The sequence below is a fragment of the Piliocolobus tephrosceles genome, chromosome 8 (assembly GCF_002776525.5).
Source record: "Piliocolobus tephrosceles isolate RC106 chromosome 8, ASM277652v3, whole genome shotgun sequence".
Lineage (NCBI taxonomy): Eukaryota > Metazoa > Chordata > Mammalia > Primates > Cercopithecidae > Piliocolobus > Piliocolobus tephrosceles.
In genome coordinates this window covers 108179686-108191442 of record NC_045441.1, presented here as the reverse complement: position 1 = coordinate 108191442, position 11757 = coordinate 108179686, and the positions used below count along the sequence as shown (strand labels likewise).

The 11757-nt window shown below is 37.5% G+C and overlaps 1 non-coding gene across 1 annotated transcript; it reads left to right on the top strand.

Annotated features, from left to right (window-relative positions):
* The first annotated feature begins 10739 nt into the window (after positions 1 to 10739).
* LOC111553439 lies at positions 10740 to 10867 on the top strand. Its single transcript, XR_002734947.1, has one exon. It is a non-coding gene; the product is annotated as a small nucleolar RNA SNORA25 (small nucleolar RNA).
* The last annotated feature ends 890 nt before the right edge of the window (positions 10868 to 11757 follow it).

Sequence of the window (11757 nt, the reverse complement as noted above, 5' to 3'; positions counted from 1 at the left end):
AATGGTTAAGTTTATTGAATAAATATATGAATGGATGAAGCTTCTTTATTAATTGAACTTATGTGACTACTGCTAAAAAAAAAATGAAACATCTTTTGATACAACTATATTAACCACATTTAAATGATCTTAAGTACCTTTAAATTTATCAGTAGCAGAAAAAAATGACACTAAAACCTGACAGCATAAAAGGGCAAAGGATGTAAATAGATACATCACAATAATGTATCAATAAATACAAATGGTAATGAGGACAATGAACCATTCAAGGTCAGTAGAATAAATAAGTGCAAAGTTTAATAAGATACTCTTGTTTAGTAAGTTAGCAATTTTGAAAAGGATGTTAATACTCAATACATGCTAAGAGATTATAATTCCTTTCAAGCTTTAGAAAATAATCTAGCAATATATATTAAGATGCTTAGCATTATTTATAACAGTTTGCCTATTATTTCCAATTCTAGATTCTATCCTAAGAAAATCGTAAAAGCAGAATTTGTTTTGTGATCAAATATTTGTATTCCACTGAATTTGCATAACTGTAGAAAAGAGCATCATAAAACATTGTGCTTAAAATATACATATATGTTGCTTATTTTCATTATAGAAATCAAACACATTTTGTTTTGGATCCTATCCTCTTAACTTAGTCATATTTTGAGGTACTCTCCCTGCTCTTGATTCTTACATGTTCTTAGAAGCCTATGCTGCCTAGAAAACTTCAGAAAGCTGTCATCCTCATTCACTATGGTCAATGCTCAGATGCCCACATGTAGAAGGAGAAGGTAACAAGTATTGATGTTCTATGAAAGTATATTGATATCACATAACACTTTTAACCATTCCTTAATTTTACACCATCATCCCTGAGAATTGCTTTGTAATGAGGCTTCTAAGAATTTCTTCTTTTCTTTATGAGTTAAAAATAACACAAGTTTAACCATGTATAATTGGATAGCAGAATGGCTAAACTTAGTGGTGATGTAAACAAGAAATGCATGTAATAATCTACACTAAGTGCCTTGGACCATGCTGTTAAAGTCCCTGTCTGCACTAAAGGGTCACACCGTCAACAGACACATCACTTTCTGGTCATTGTAAGAACAGTCTTACCTTAGCAACTAAGCCAACTAGGTCAATGTGACCTTTAAATAGGTTTAGTCCAAACAAATGTAAATAATTCAATATTGCACCCAGTTTAAGTCTTCTCCCATTCTCTAGAATCAAGTCTAACTCATTGGCTGGAGCACAAAGAAGGGAAGCATGGTCTGTTACCTCACTGTGTTCTTTGTTGTTGTTTTCAATAAATGAAAAAAATTATATAATACAAATTAAATTATCCAATAAAAATAGAAGAAAATTAGACATCAGTGACAGCAAGAAATTTGGGGAGACTAAAAAATATGTGGAAACAAGAGTGCAAACTTTTTTTCCCATAAGTTATTGGAGTACAGGTGGTATTTGGTTATATGAGTAAGTTCTTTAGTGGTGATTTGTGAGATTTTGGTGCACCCATCACCTGAGCAATATACACTGCACCACATTTTTAGTCTTTTCTCTCTCTCCCCCTCCCACTCTTCCTCCCCTAAGTCCCCAAAGTCCATTGTATCATTCTTATGCCTTTGCATCCTCATAGTTTAGCTCCCACATATCAGTGAGAACATATGATGTTTGGTTTTCCATTCCTGAGTTACTTCACTTGAAATAATAGTCTCTGATCTCATCCAGATCACTGCAAATGCTGTTAATTCATTCTTTTTTATGGCTGCATAGTATTCCATTTTATGTATATATATATATATATATATATATATATATATATATATATATATATATATAGAGAGAGAGAGAGAGAGAGAGAGAGAGAGAGTCATAGTTTCTCTCTCTCTATATATATAGAATATATATAAATAACCACAGTTTATATATACACATATATACATTATATATATACATTATATATGTGTGTGTGTATATATATACACACAAGGACAGTTTGTTTACCCACTTGTTGATTGATGGGCATTTGGGTTGGTTCCACGATTTTGCTATTGTGAATTGTGCCACTATAAACATGCATGTGCAAGTATCTTTTTCAAATAACAACTTCTTTCCCTCTGGGTAGATAACCAGTAGTGGGATTGCTGGATCAAATGGTTCTTTAAGGAATCTCCAGACTGTTTTCCATAGCAGCTGTGCTAGTTTACATTCCCACTAGCAGTGTAGAGGTGTTGCCTGTTCACCGCATCCATACCAATATCTACTGTTTTTTGATTTTTTTGATTATGGCCTTTCTTGCAAGAGTAAGGTGGCATCACATTGTGGTTTTGATTTGCATTTCCCTGATCATTAGTTACGTTGAACATTCTTTCGTATGTTTGTTGGCCATTTGTATATCTTCTTTTGAGAATTGTCTATTCATGTCCTTAGCCCACTTTTTGATGGGGTTGTTCGTTTGTTTCTTACTGATTTGTTTGAGTTCGTTGTAGATTCTAGATATGAGTCCTTTGTCAGATCTATAGATTGTGAAGATTTTCTCCCACTCTGTGGGTTGTCTGTTTACTCTGATAACTGTTCCTTTTGCCATGAAAAAGGTATTTAGTTTAATTAGGTCCCAGCTATTTATCTTTGTTTTTATTGCATTTGCTTTTGGGTTCGTGGTCATAGAATCCTTGCCTAAGCCAAAGTCTAGGAGGGCTATTCCATGTTACCTTCTAGAATTTTCATAGTTGCAGGTCTTAGGTTTAAGTCTTTAATCCATTGAGTTGATTTTGTATAAGGTGAGAGATGAGGGTCTAGTTTCATTCTCCTACATGTGGCTAGCCAATTATCCCAGAACCATTTGTTGAAAAGGGTGTCCTTTTCCCACTTTATGTTTTTGTTTGCTTTTTCGAAGATCAGTTGGCTGTTAGTATTTGAGTTTATTTCTGGGTTCTCTATGCTGTTCCATTGATCTATATGCCTATTTTTATACCAATATCACACTGTTTTGGTGACTATGGCCTTATAGCATAATTTGAAATCAGGTAGTGTGATGCCTTCAGATGTGTTCTTTTTGCTTAGTCTTGCTTTGGCTATGTAGGCTCTTTTTTGGTTCCATATGAATTTTAGAATTCTTTTTTCTAACTCTGTGAATAATGCTGGTATTTTTGTGGGGATTGTGTTGAATTTTTAGATTGGTTTTGGCAGTATGGTCATTTTCACAATATTGATTCTACCCATCCATGAGCATGGGATGTGTTTCCATTTGTGTCAATCATGATTTCTTTCAGCAGTGTTTTATAGTTTTCCTTGTAGAGGTCTTTTGACTCCTTGGTTAGGTATATTCCTAAGTATTTTATTTTATTTTATTTTATTTTATTGCAGCTATTGTAAAAGGGGTTGAGTTCTTGATTTGATTCTCTGCTTGGTTGCTATTTGTGTATAAAAGAGCTACTGATTTGTGTACATTAATCTTGTATTGGAAACTTTGCTGAATTCTTTTATCAGTTCTAGGAGTTTTCTGGAGGAGTCCTGAGGGTTTTCAGGATAAGCAATCATATCATCAGCAAATAGTGACAGTTTGACTTCCTCTTTACCAATTTGGATGCCCTTTATTTCTTTCTCTTGTTTGATTGCTCTGGCTAGGAATTCCTTTACTATGCTGAAGAGGAGTGGCGAGAGTGAGCATCCTTGTCTTTTTCCAGTTCTCAGAGGGAACGCTTTCAACTTTTCCACATTCAGTATTATGTTGACTGAGGATTTGCCATAGATGGCTTTTATTAAATTAAGGTATGTCCTTTGTGGCAATTTTACTGAGAGTTTTAATCATAAAGGGATACTGGATTTTGTCGAATGCTTTTTCTGCATTTACTGAGATGATCATGTGATTTTTGTTTTTAATTCTGTTTATGTGGTGTATCACATTTATTTACTAGCGTGTGTTAAACCATCCGTGCATCCCTGCTATGAAACACACTTGATCATAGTGGATTATCTTTTTCATATGTTGTTAGATTTGGTTAGCTAGTATTTTGTTAAGAATTTTAGTATCAATGTTCATCAAGGATATTAGTCTGTAGTTTTCTTTATGGTTATGTCCTTGCCTGGTTTTGGTAATAGGGTGATGCTAGGTCCATTAAATGAATTAGGTAGGGTTCCTTCTTTCTCTCTTGTGAAATAGTGTCAAGAGCATTGGTACTAATTCTTCTTTGAATGTCTGGTAGCATTCTTCTGTGAATCGTCTGGTCTTGGACTTTTTTGTTGGTAATTTTGTTAATTACCATTTCAATCTTGCTGCCTGTTATTGGTCTGTTCAGGGTATCAAATTCTTATTGATTTAAGTTAGGAGGGTTGTATTTTTCCAGGAATTCATCCATCTCTTTTAGGTTTTCTAGTTTATGTGCATAAAGGTGTTTATAGTAGTCTTGAATGATCTTTTGTATTTCAGTGCTGTCGGTTGTAATATCTTCTGTTTTGTTTCTTAGTGAGGTCATTTGCATTTTGGATTTTCTCTCTTCTTGGTTAATCTTGCCAAGGTCTAGCAATTTTATTTATCTTTTCAAAAAAACAGATTTTGTTTTATTTATCTTTTTTTTGTTTTGTTTTAAATTTCATTTAGTTCTGCTCTGATCTTGGTTATTTCTTTTCTTCTGCTGGGTTTGGGTTTGGTTTGTTCTTATTTCTCTAGTTCCTTGAGTTGTGACCTTAGAATGTCAGTTTGTGCTCTTTCAGTTTTTGGGATGTAGGCACTTAAGGCTATGAACTTTCCTCTTAGGACTGCCTTTGCTATATCTCAGAGGTTTTTATAGGTTGTGTCATTATTGACATTCAGTTTGAAGAATGTTTTAATTTCTGTCTTGATTTTGTTTTTGACTCAATGCTCATTCAGGAGCACTGTGGTCTGAGAGAGTGCTTGATATAATATCAATTTTCTTAAGTTTATTGAGGCTCGTTTTATGGCCTATTATATGGTCTATCTTGGAGAAAGTTCCATGCACTGTTGAATAGAATGTGTATTCTGCAGTTGAATAGAATAGGTGGATGAAATTTTCTGTATATATCTGTTAAGTCCATTTGTTCCAAAGTATAGTTTAAATCCATGGTTCCTTTGCTGACTTTCTCTCTTGAGGATCTGTGTAGTGCTGTCAGTGGAATGCTGAAGTCCGCCACTATTATTGTGTCTATCTCATTTCTTAGGTTTATTAGTAATTGTTTTTATAAATTTGGGAGCTCCGTTGTTAGGCATGTATATGCTTAGGATTATGATAATTTCCTGTTGGACAAGGCCTTTTACCATTATATAATGTCCCTCTTTGTCTCTTTTAACTGCTGTTGCTTTAAAATTTATTTTGTCTGATTTAAAAATAGCTACCCCTGCTCAATTTTGGTGTCTATTTGCATGGAATGCCTTTTCCCACCCCTTTACTTTAAGTTTATGTGCTTCCTTATGTGTTAAGTAGGTCTTCTGAAGGCAGCAGATACTTGATTGGTGAGTTCTTATCCACTCTGTGGTTCCGTATCTTTTAAGTGGAGCATTTAGGCCATTAACATTTAATGTTAATATTGAAATGTGAGGTTGCATTCATCATGCTTTTTGTTGTCTGTGTCCTTTTGTTTTTTGTTTTGTTTTGTTTTTGCTTTTTAATATGTATTTTTGTTTTATAGGTCCTGTGTGATTTATGCTTTAGAGAGGTTCTGTTTTCATGTATTTCCAGGATTTGTTTTGAGCTTTAGAGCTCCTTTTAGCAGTTCTTGTAATGGTGGCTTGATAATGGCAAATTTTCTCAGCATTTATCTGAAAACAACTATATCTTTCCTCCATATATGATGCTTAGTTTCACTGGATACAAAATTCTTGGCTGATAATGGTTTTGTTTGAGGAGGCAGAAGATAAGGCCCCAATCCCTTCTAGCTTATAGGGTTTCTGCTAAGAAATCTATTAATCTGATAGCTTTTCCTTTATACATTGCTTGGTGCTTCTGTCTCACAGCTCTTCAGATTCTTTCTTTTGTCTTAACTTTGGGTAATCTGATGACAATATGACTAGGCAAAGACCTTTGTGCAATGCATTTTCCAGGTGTTCTTTGTACTTCTTGTATTTGGATGTGTAGGTCCCTAGCAAGGCCAGGGAAGTTTTTCTTGATTATTCCCCTGAATATGTTTTCTAAGCTTTTAGAGTTCTCTTCTTCCTCAGGAACATCAATTATTCTTAAGTTTGGTAATTTAGCATAATTCCAGACTTCTTGGAGACTTTGTTCATATGTTTTTATCCTTTTTTCTTTGTATTTGTTGGTTTCAGTTAATTAGAAGACCTCGTCTTCAAACTCTGAATTTCTTTCTTCTACTTGTTGAGTTCTATTTCTGAGACTTTCTAAAAGTGTGTCCAAAGTCTCCTGAATTTTTAATTTTTTAAAGCTATCTATTTCCTTGAATATTTTTCCCTTCACTTCTTGTATCATTTTTTGAATTTCCTTGCAATGGGCTTCACATTTCTCTGGTCCCTTCCTGATTAACTTAATAACTAACCTCCCGAATTGTTTTATAGGTATATCAGGGATTTCTTCTTGGTTTGGATCCACTGCTGGAGAACTAGTGTAATTTTTGGGGGGTGTCGGAGAGCCTTGTTTTGTCATATTACCAGGGTTGGTTTTCTGGTTCCTTCTGATTTGGGTAGGCTCCATCAGAGGGAGGGTTTAGAGCTGAAGGCTGTTGTTCAGATTCTTTTGTCCCATGGGGTGTTCCCTTTGTGTAGTGCTCTCCTTCTTTTCCTTTGGATGTGGCTTCCTGTGAGCCACATTGCAGTGATTGTTGTCTCTCTTCTGAGTCTAGCCACCCAGCGAGTCTGCCCAACTCTGGGTTGGTACTGGGGGATGTCTGCACAGAATCCTGTGATATGAACCGTCTATGAGTCTCTCAGCTGTGGATACCAGTGCCTGTTCCAGTGAAGATGATGACTGGGGGAGTGCAATGTACTCCATGGGGGTCCTCAGTTTTGGTGGTTTAATGGTCTATTTTAGTGCTGGTTGGACTCCTGCCAGGAGGTGATGCTTTCCAGAAAGCATCAGCTGCAGTAGTGTGGAGAGGGACTGGAGGTGGGTTAGACCCTAGAACTCCCAAGATTACATGTCCTTTGTCTTCAGCTACCAGGGTGGGTAGGGAAGGACCATCAGGTCAGGGCAGGGCTAGGCATGTTTGAGCTCAGACTGTCCTTAGGCGAGTCTTGCTGCTGCTGCTGTGCAGGACAGGGGTGAGATTCCCAGGTCACTGGAGTTGTGTACCTAGGAAGATTATGGCTGCCTCTGCTGAGTCATGCAGATTGTCAGGGAAGTGGGGGAAAGCAAGCAGTCATGGGCCTCATGCAGTTCCCACACAAACCAAAGGGCCAGTCTCACTCCCATCATGCACCCCCCAACAACCACCAGTCTGTTTCCAAGTGGAAGGTATGTTGGGCTTGAAAATTTGCCCTGGGCTTACCTGCCTCCCAGCTGTGAAAGAAAAGAGTCTGGTTATTCCCCCACCTGTGGAGTCTGCACACCAGATTTGCACCCTTCCTGGAGTTCTGGTCAGGAGGCTTCTCACCCTCTTCAAATTGTTACAAAGTTCAGTTGGAGATTTCCTTCTCCCTGTGGAGGTTTACCCCCTATTCCTCTGGTCACCGTCCCAATGGATCCCTGGGATGCCAAGCAGGAATGGCCCACTCAGGGGCGCAGTGAGCTCCCAGGGCCTTTCTGCTACTTTCTCTACTCCTGTATTTCTCTTGGCTCTCTAAATTGACTCAGCTCCACATAAAGTCAGAAACTTCTCCCGCAAACAGACTTTCAACTTCTCCAGTGGAGGTGTGTGTTTGGGAGAGGAGGGTATCCCTTTCCCACTTCTACAGTTGGGGCACTCACAGTATTTGGGGTGTCTCCTGGGTCCTACAGGAGCAGTCCGCTTCCTTCAGATGGTCTGTAGGTCCTCTCCAGATTGCTGGTTTGTTCTTGCAGTCGGTCTGGAGCTACAATTCACAATGCGAACTTTCGCAAGCTGCTCTGTTTGGAGCTGCAATCTAGTCCTGCCTCCCGTCCACCTGAGGAGTTCAACAGTGGACCGTGTGGGATGGAAAGACACCAGAGAACTGCCAGGCCTGTGGGCCTTGAGCCCCATCCATACAAAGGGATTGTACTGCCTACCTCACTGTGTTCTATATCTCCACCTAGTCATCCTCAATTTATCATCTTCTGAGTCTTCCAAGGTCAAGGCAGAAGAAGGGGTCGTGTGCGGAGTTGCGTAAAAACAAAAAAACAGGTGGAATCGATGCTCATTTTGTTCTCTTTTAGTCCTCAATACCTTGTGAGGGGTTCGCATGCTAAATGCTGAATTGTCCGTGGAGCACAGGTGGGATCTTTTGGGTCGCCATTGAATAACTGTATTGCACCACTCTCTAGTTAGCAATTCAGCTCTTGCCCACATCGGTTCATCTCACCACTTACTGCTCTTACTGGGAGTGTTCCCCTGCCACGACAGAGAGCCCTTTTAGTCCAAGAAAGACAGATGGAGATGCTTGAGCTTGCCACTTTTTGTAGTATCCACTTCCCACATAGGAAACTAGTGTGTCTTTACTGAAGGTGGGCTGACTCTTGCTGCCCTCTCTGTGGTCAAACTTCTGCCTTGAAAACAAATTGCAAGACAGAAACTCTAAAATTCCAAAGGATACAAGCTGAAGCTCCTAAGACTTTTCTTACCATTCTCTACTCAGGTGGCAGCATGTATGGACCTGTGCACGAATGCAGCTCAGCAGGCATCCAGCCAAGGTTAGCAATGCCAGTTCTTATGCCATCCTTAATCTCTAAAAGTAGTTCTTTTTGGAGTATAATAATGATTTAAAGGAATGGCAGCCTTTCCCTTTCCTTCAGATATGGGATGGGGTGGAAAATAAACTAGAATGGCTCACTTTCTGCCAACTTTCCCCTTCAACAAAAATAGGATGTTAGCTTTTGTACATTGCATAGAATGTTGAATATGACAGTAGAAAGACCAATTTGGCTACCTCTTAGCAAACTCAAGAGAGGGGAGTCTGACAGCTTTTTGGCTGTTTTGATTAGAATGTGGAAATACTTACTACTTGTTGTCCACAGCATGGGTCTTTGTCCAAAGTTTAAAATGCAGGAAAGGTCCCATTCAACATATTATGACACGTGGTCTTTAAAAGTTTCAGAGAGGCACAAAGAAGAAAATTAAAATCACCTGCAATTTCTCCATTGCTAGTTTTTGTGTCAATGTCCATTATCTTTTCTAGCTACATATAAATAAATCTACATAAATATATGTGTTCAGAATCGTATTTTACAAATCTGTTTAATCTCTGATTTTTCTACCTGAATTTATTAAAATAAAATTTATTGTTCTCATAAAGCATAATCTTCAGTGATGCATAGGTTTGCATTATTTTACAAAAGTTGCAAAAACAAAGACACATTGCTTTTGGTGCTTATGTAATCCTTTGGTGAATAACTTGGCTATTTAATTCATTTATCAAATATATTTTGAGTGCCACTGTGTGCCAGGAACATTAGGAACAAGACAAATATGGCACGACTTTGTTAGAACAAAGGGGCAAGAGGAAACGTTGGGGTTATGAATGTGTTCCCTATCTTTATTGTAATGGTGGTTTCACGGCTGTATCCATATATGTGAAAACTTAAGAAATTTTATACTTTTAATATGTGCAATTTATTTTGCCTCATTTATACTTTTATAATGCTGCTTAAAAAGGAAAAAATATCTACTGGGAGAAGACAATGTTTTTTAAGTATATTTAAATACAATATGCATTTTGAAGTCAAACTACAATTTAATATGGAAGCACATAACAGGAAGTTCTAACCTAGTTTTGGAGAGGGTATCAGAGAATGTGTCCCTGACATTTTAGAGGAGAACAAAGCATGAATAGGAACTAGTTAGGTAATAAGATGGGCAAAACAAGGGGATGGTGGGGAAAGAATTCTACACAAAAGAGACTTTCAGAGTTCCACGATCCTGAATTGTGAAAAAAGAAAATGAAAAGTACAATGATCTAAAAGAAGGGGACCATGAAGGTGATTTAAGAGAAACACATAGAATAGTGAGAAATGAAAGTAAAGAATGAGGCAGGGACCAAAGTCTAAAGGAAAGATTTCCTGAATCACATTATATCCGAAGAGCAAAGAGTGTTAAGCAAGTCCGTAGTAATATAGGATTTGTGTGTGTGTGTGTGTGTTTAAATATCACTGTGCCTATTATGTGAGGGAATGACTATGTATATGGGGGGGTTGAACATGATTGAGTTAGTGTTGCTACATTGTGCACTGTTGGGGGTGGGTATGTCATAAGACCACTGCATTCATTTAGTCATATCTGAGATTGTGATTTGAATTAGATTAGTTTCATTGATATTGGCCATAATAGGCATTTAGGTGGCAGACTTGATTGATTGTATATGGTAGGGGAGGAAAGGGGCCATATATAATAAATCCCAAGTTTTCGGTTAGAAAACCTGGTGGTACCTTTTATTGAGATTGTTAATACTGGAAATAAAACAAGAGTGAAGGAAAGGAATGTATTCAGTTGTAGATACTTTAAATTTGAGATGTCTGTGTGATAATTGAGTAGGGAACTAAAGTAAGCAGTTGTATATACTTGTAACCAAGCAGGTGGGCTTGGGATATGATTTTCAAGAGATTTCAGAGTAGATATGATTGCTTAGAGAGTGAAAAATGATGTGGTTTTAGATGGAGTCTTTGTTATTTTAAAGAGGGCTCATGGGACCACGAAACCAAGAGCTCTTAATGCTGTGACCAAAGACTGAAGTTCTCTATAGGTTGCCAAGGCACTCAGTGGTGCTATGTTTTCCTGAGGAGATGTAAGACTTGGAAAAAGAAAAAAGAATAGACTGAGTCTCAAGAAACTCTAACATTTCCTATTTTGGTAGAAAGGGAGGAGTAAGCAAAGGAGTCTGAGAAGAATTAGTCAAAGATATCATAATAAGTCCAGTGGTATTTAAAGAGCTAAGAGATTGCTAGTGAAAAGTAAGAGGAAGACTAACAATTGTCCTCCATTTGACTTAGTGCATGGGACTGTATTATATTCCTATTGCTGCTGTAATAAATTAGCACATATTTGGCAGCTTAAAACAATACAAATTTATTCTCTTACAGTTGTGGAGACCAGAAGTCTGGAATCAGCTTTACTGGATTGAAGGTGTTGGCAGGGCTGATTCCTTCTGAAGTCTCTAGGGCAGAATCTGTTTCTTTGCCTTTACTAGCTTTAAATATATATATAATGTTTATAGATATATAATATAAATAAAATAATATTTATAGATATATATGTTATTTTAATCGCTTTTGGGGTATAAGTGGTTTTGAAATACATAGGTGAATTCCATAGTGGTAAATTCTGAGATTTTAGCACACCTGTCATTTCTTCATTTATTTGCTGTTTCTTGCCTCAAAATATTGGCTGCAATTTTTGGCTCCTGACCTTCCTCATATCACTACAACTTCTTTTTTTTTTTTTTTCCTGAGACAGGGTCTCACTCTGTTGCCCAGGCTGAAATGAAGTGGCATGATCACGGCTCACTGCAGCTTCAGCCTCCTGGGCTTAAGCAGTCCTTCTACCTCAGCCTCCCAAGTAGCTGGGAAAAGTGGTGTGCTCCACCCTGCCTGGCATTTTTTTTTTTTTTTTTTTTTTTTGCAGAGATGAGGTCTGATTGTGTTGTCCAAGCTTGGCTTGAATGCCTGGGCTCAAGCAATACTC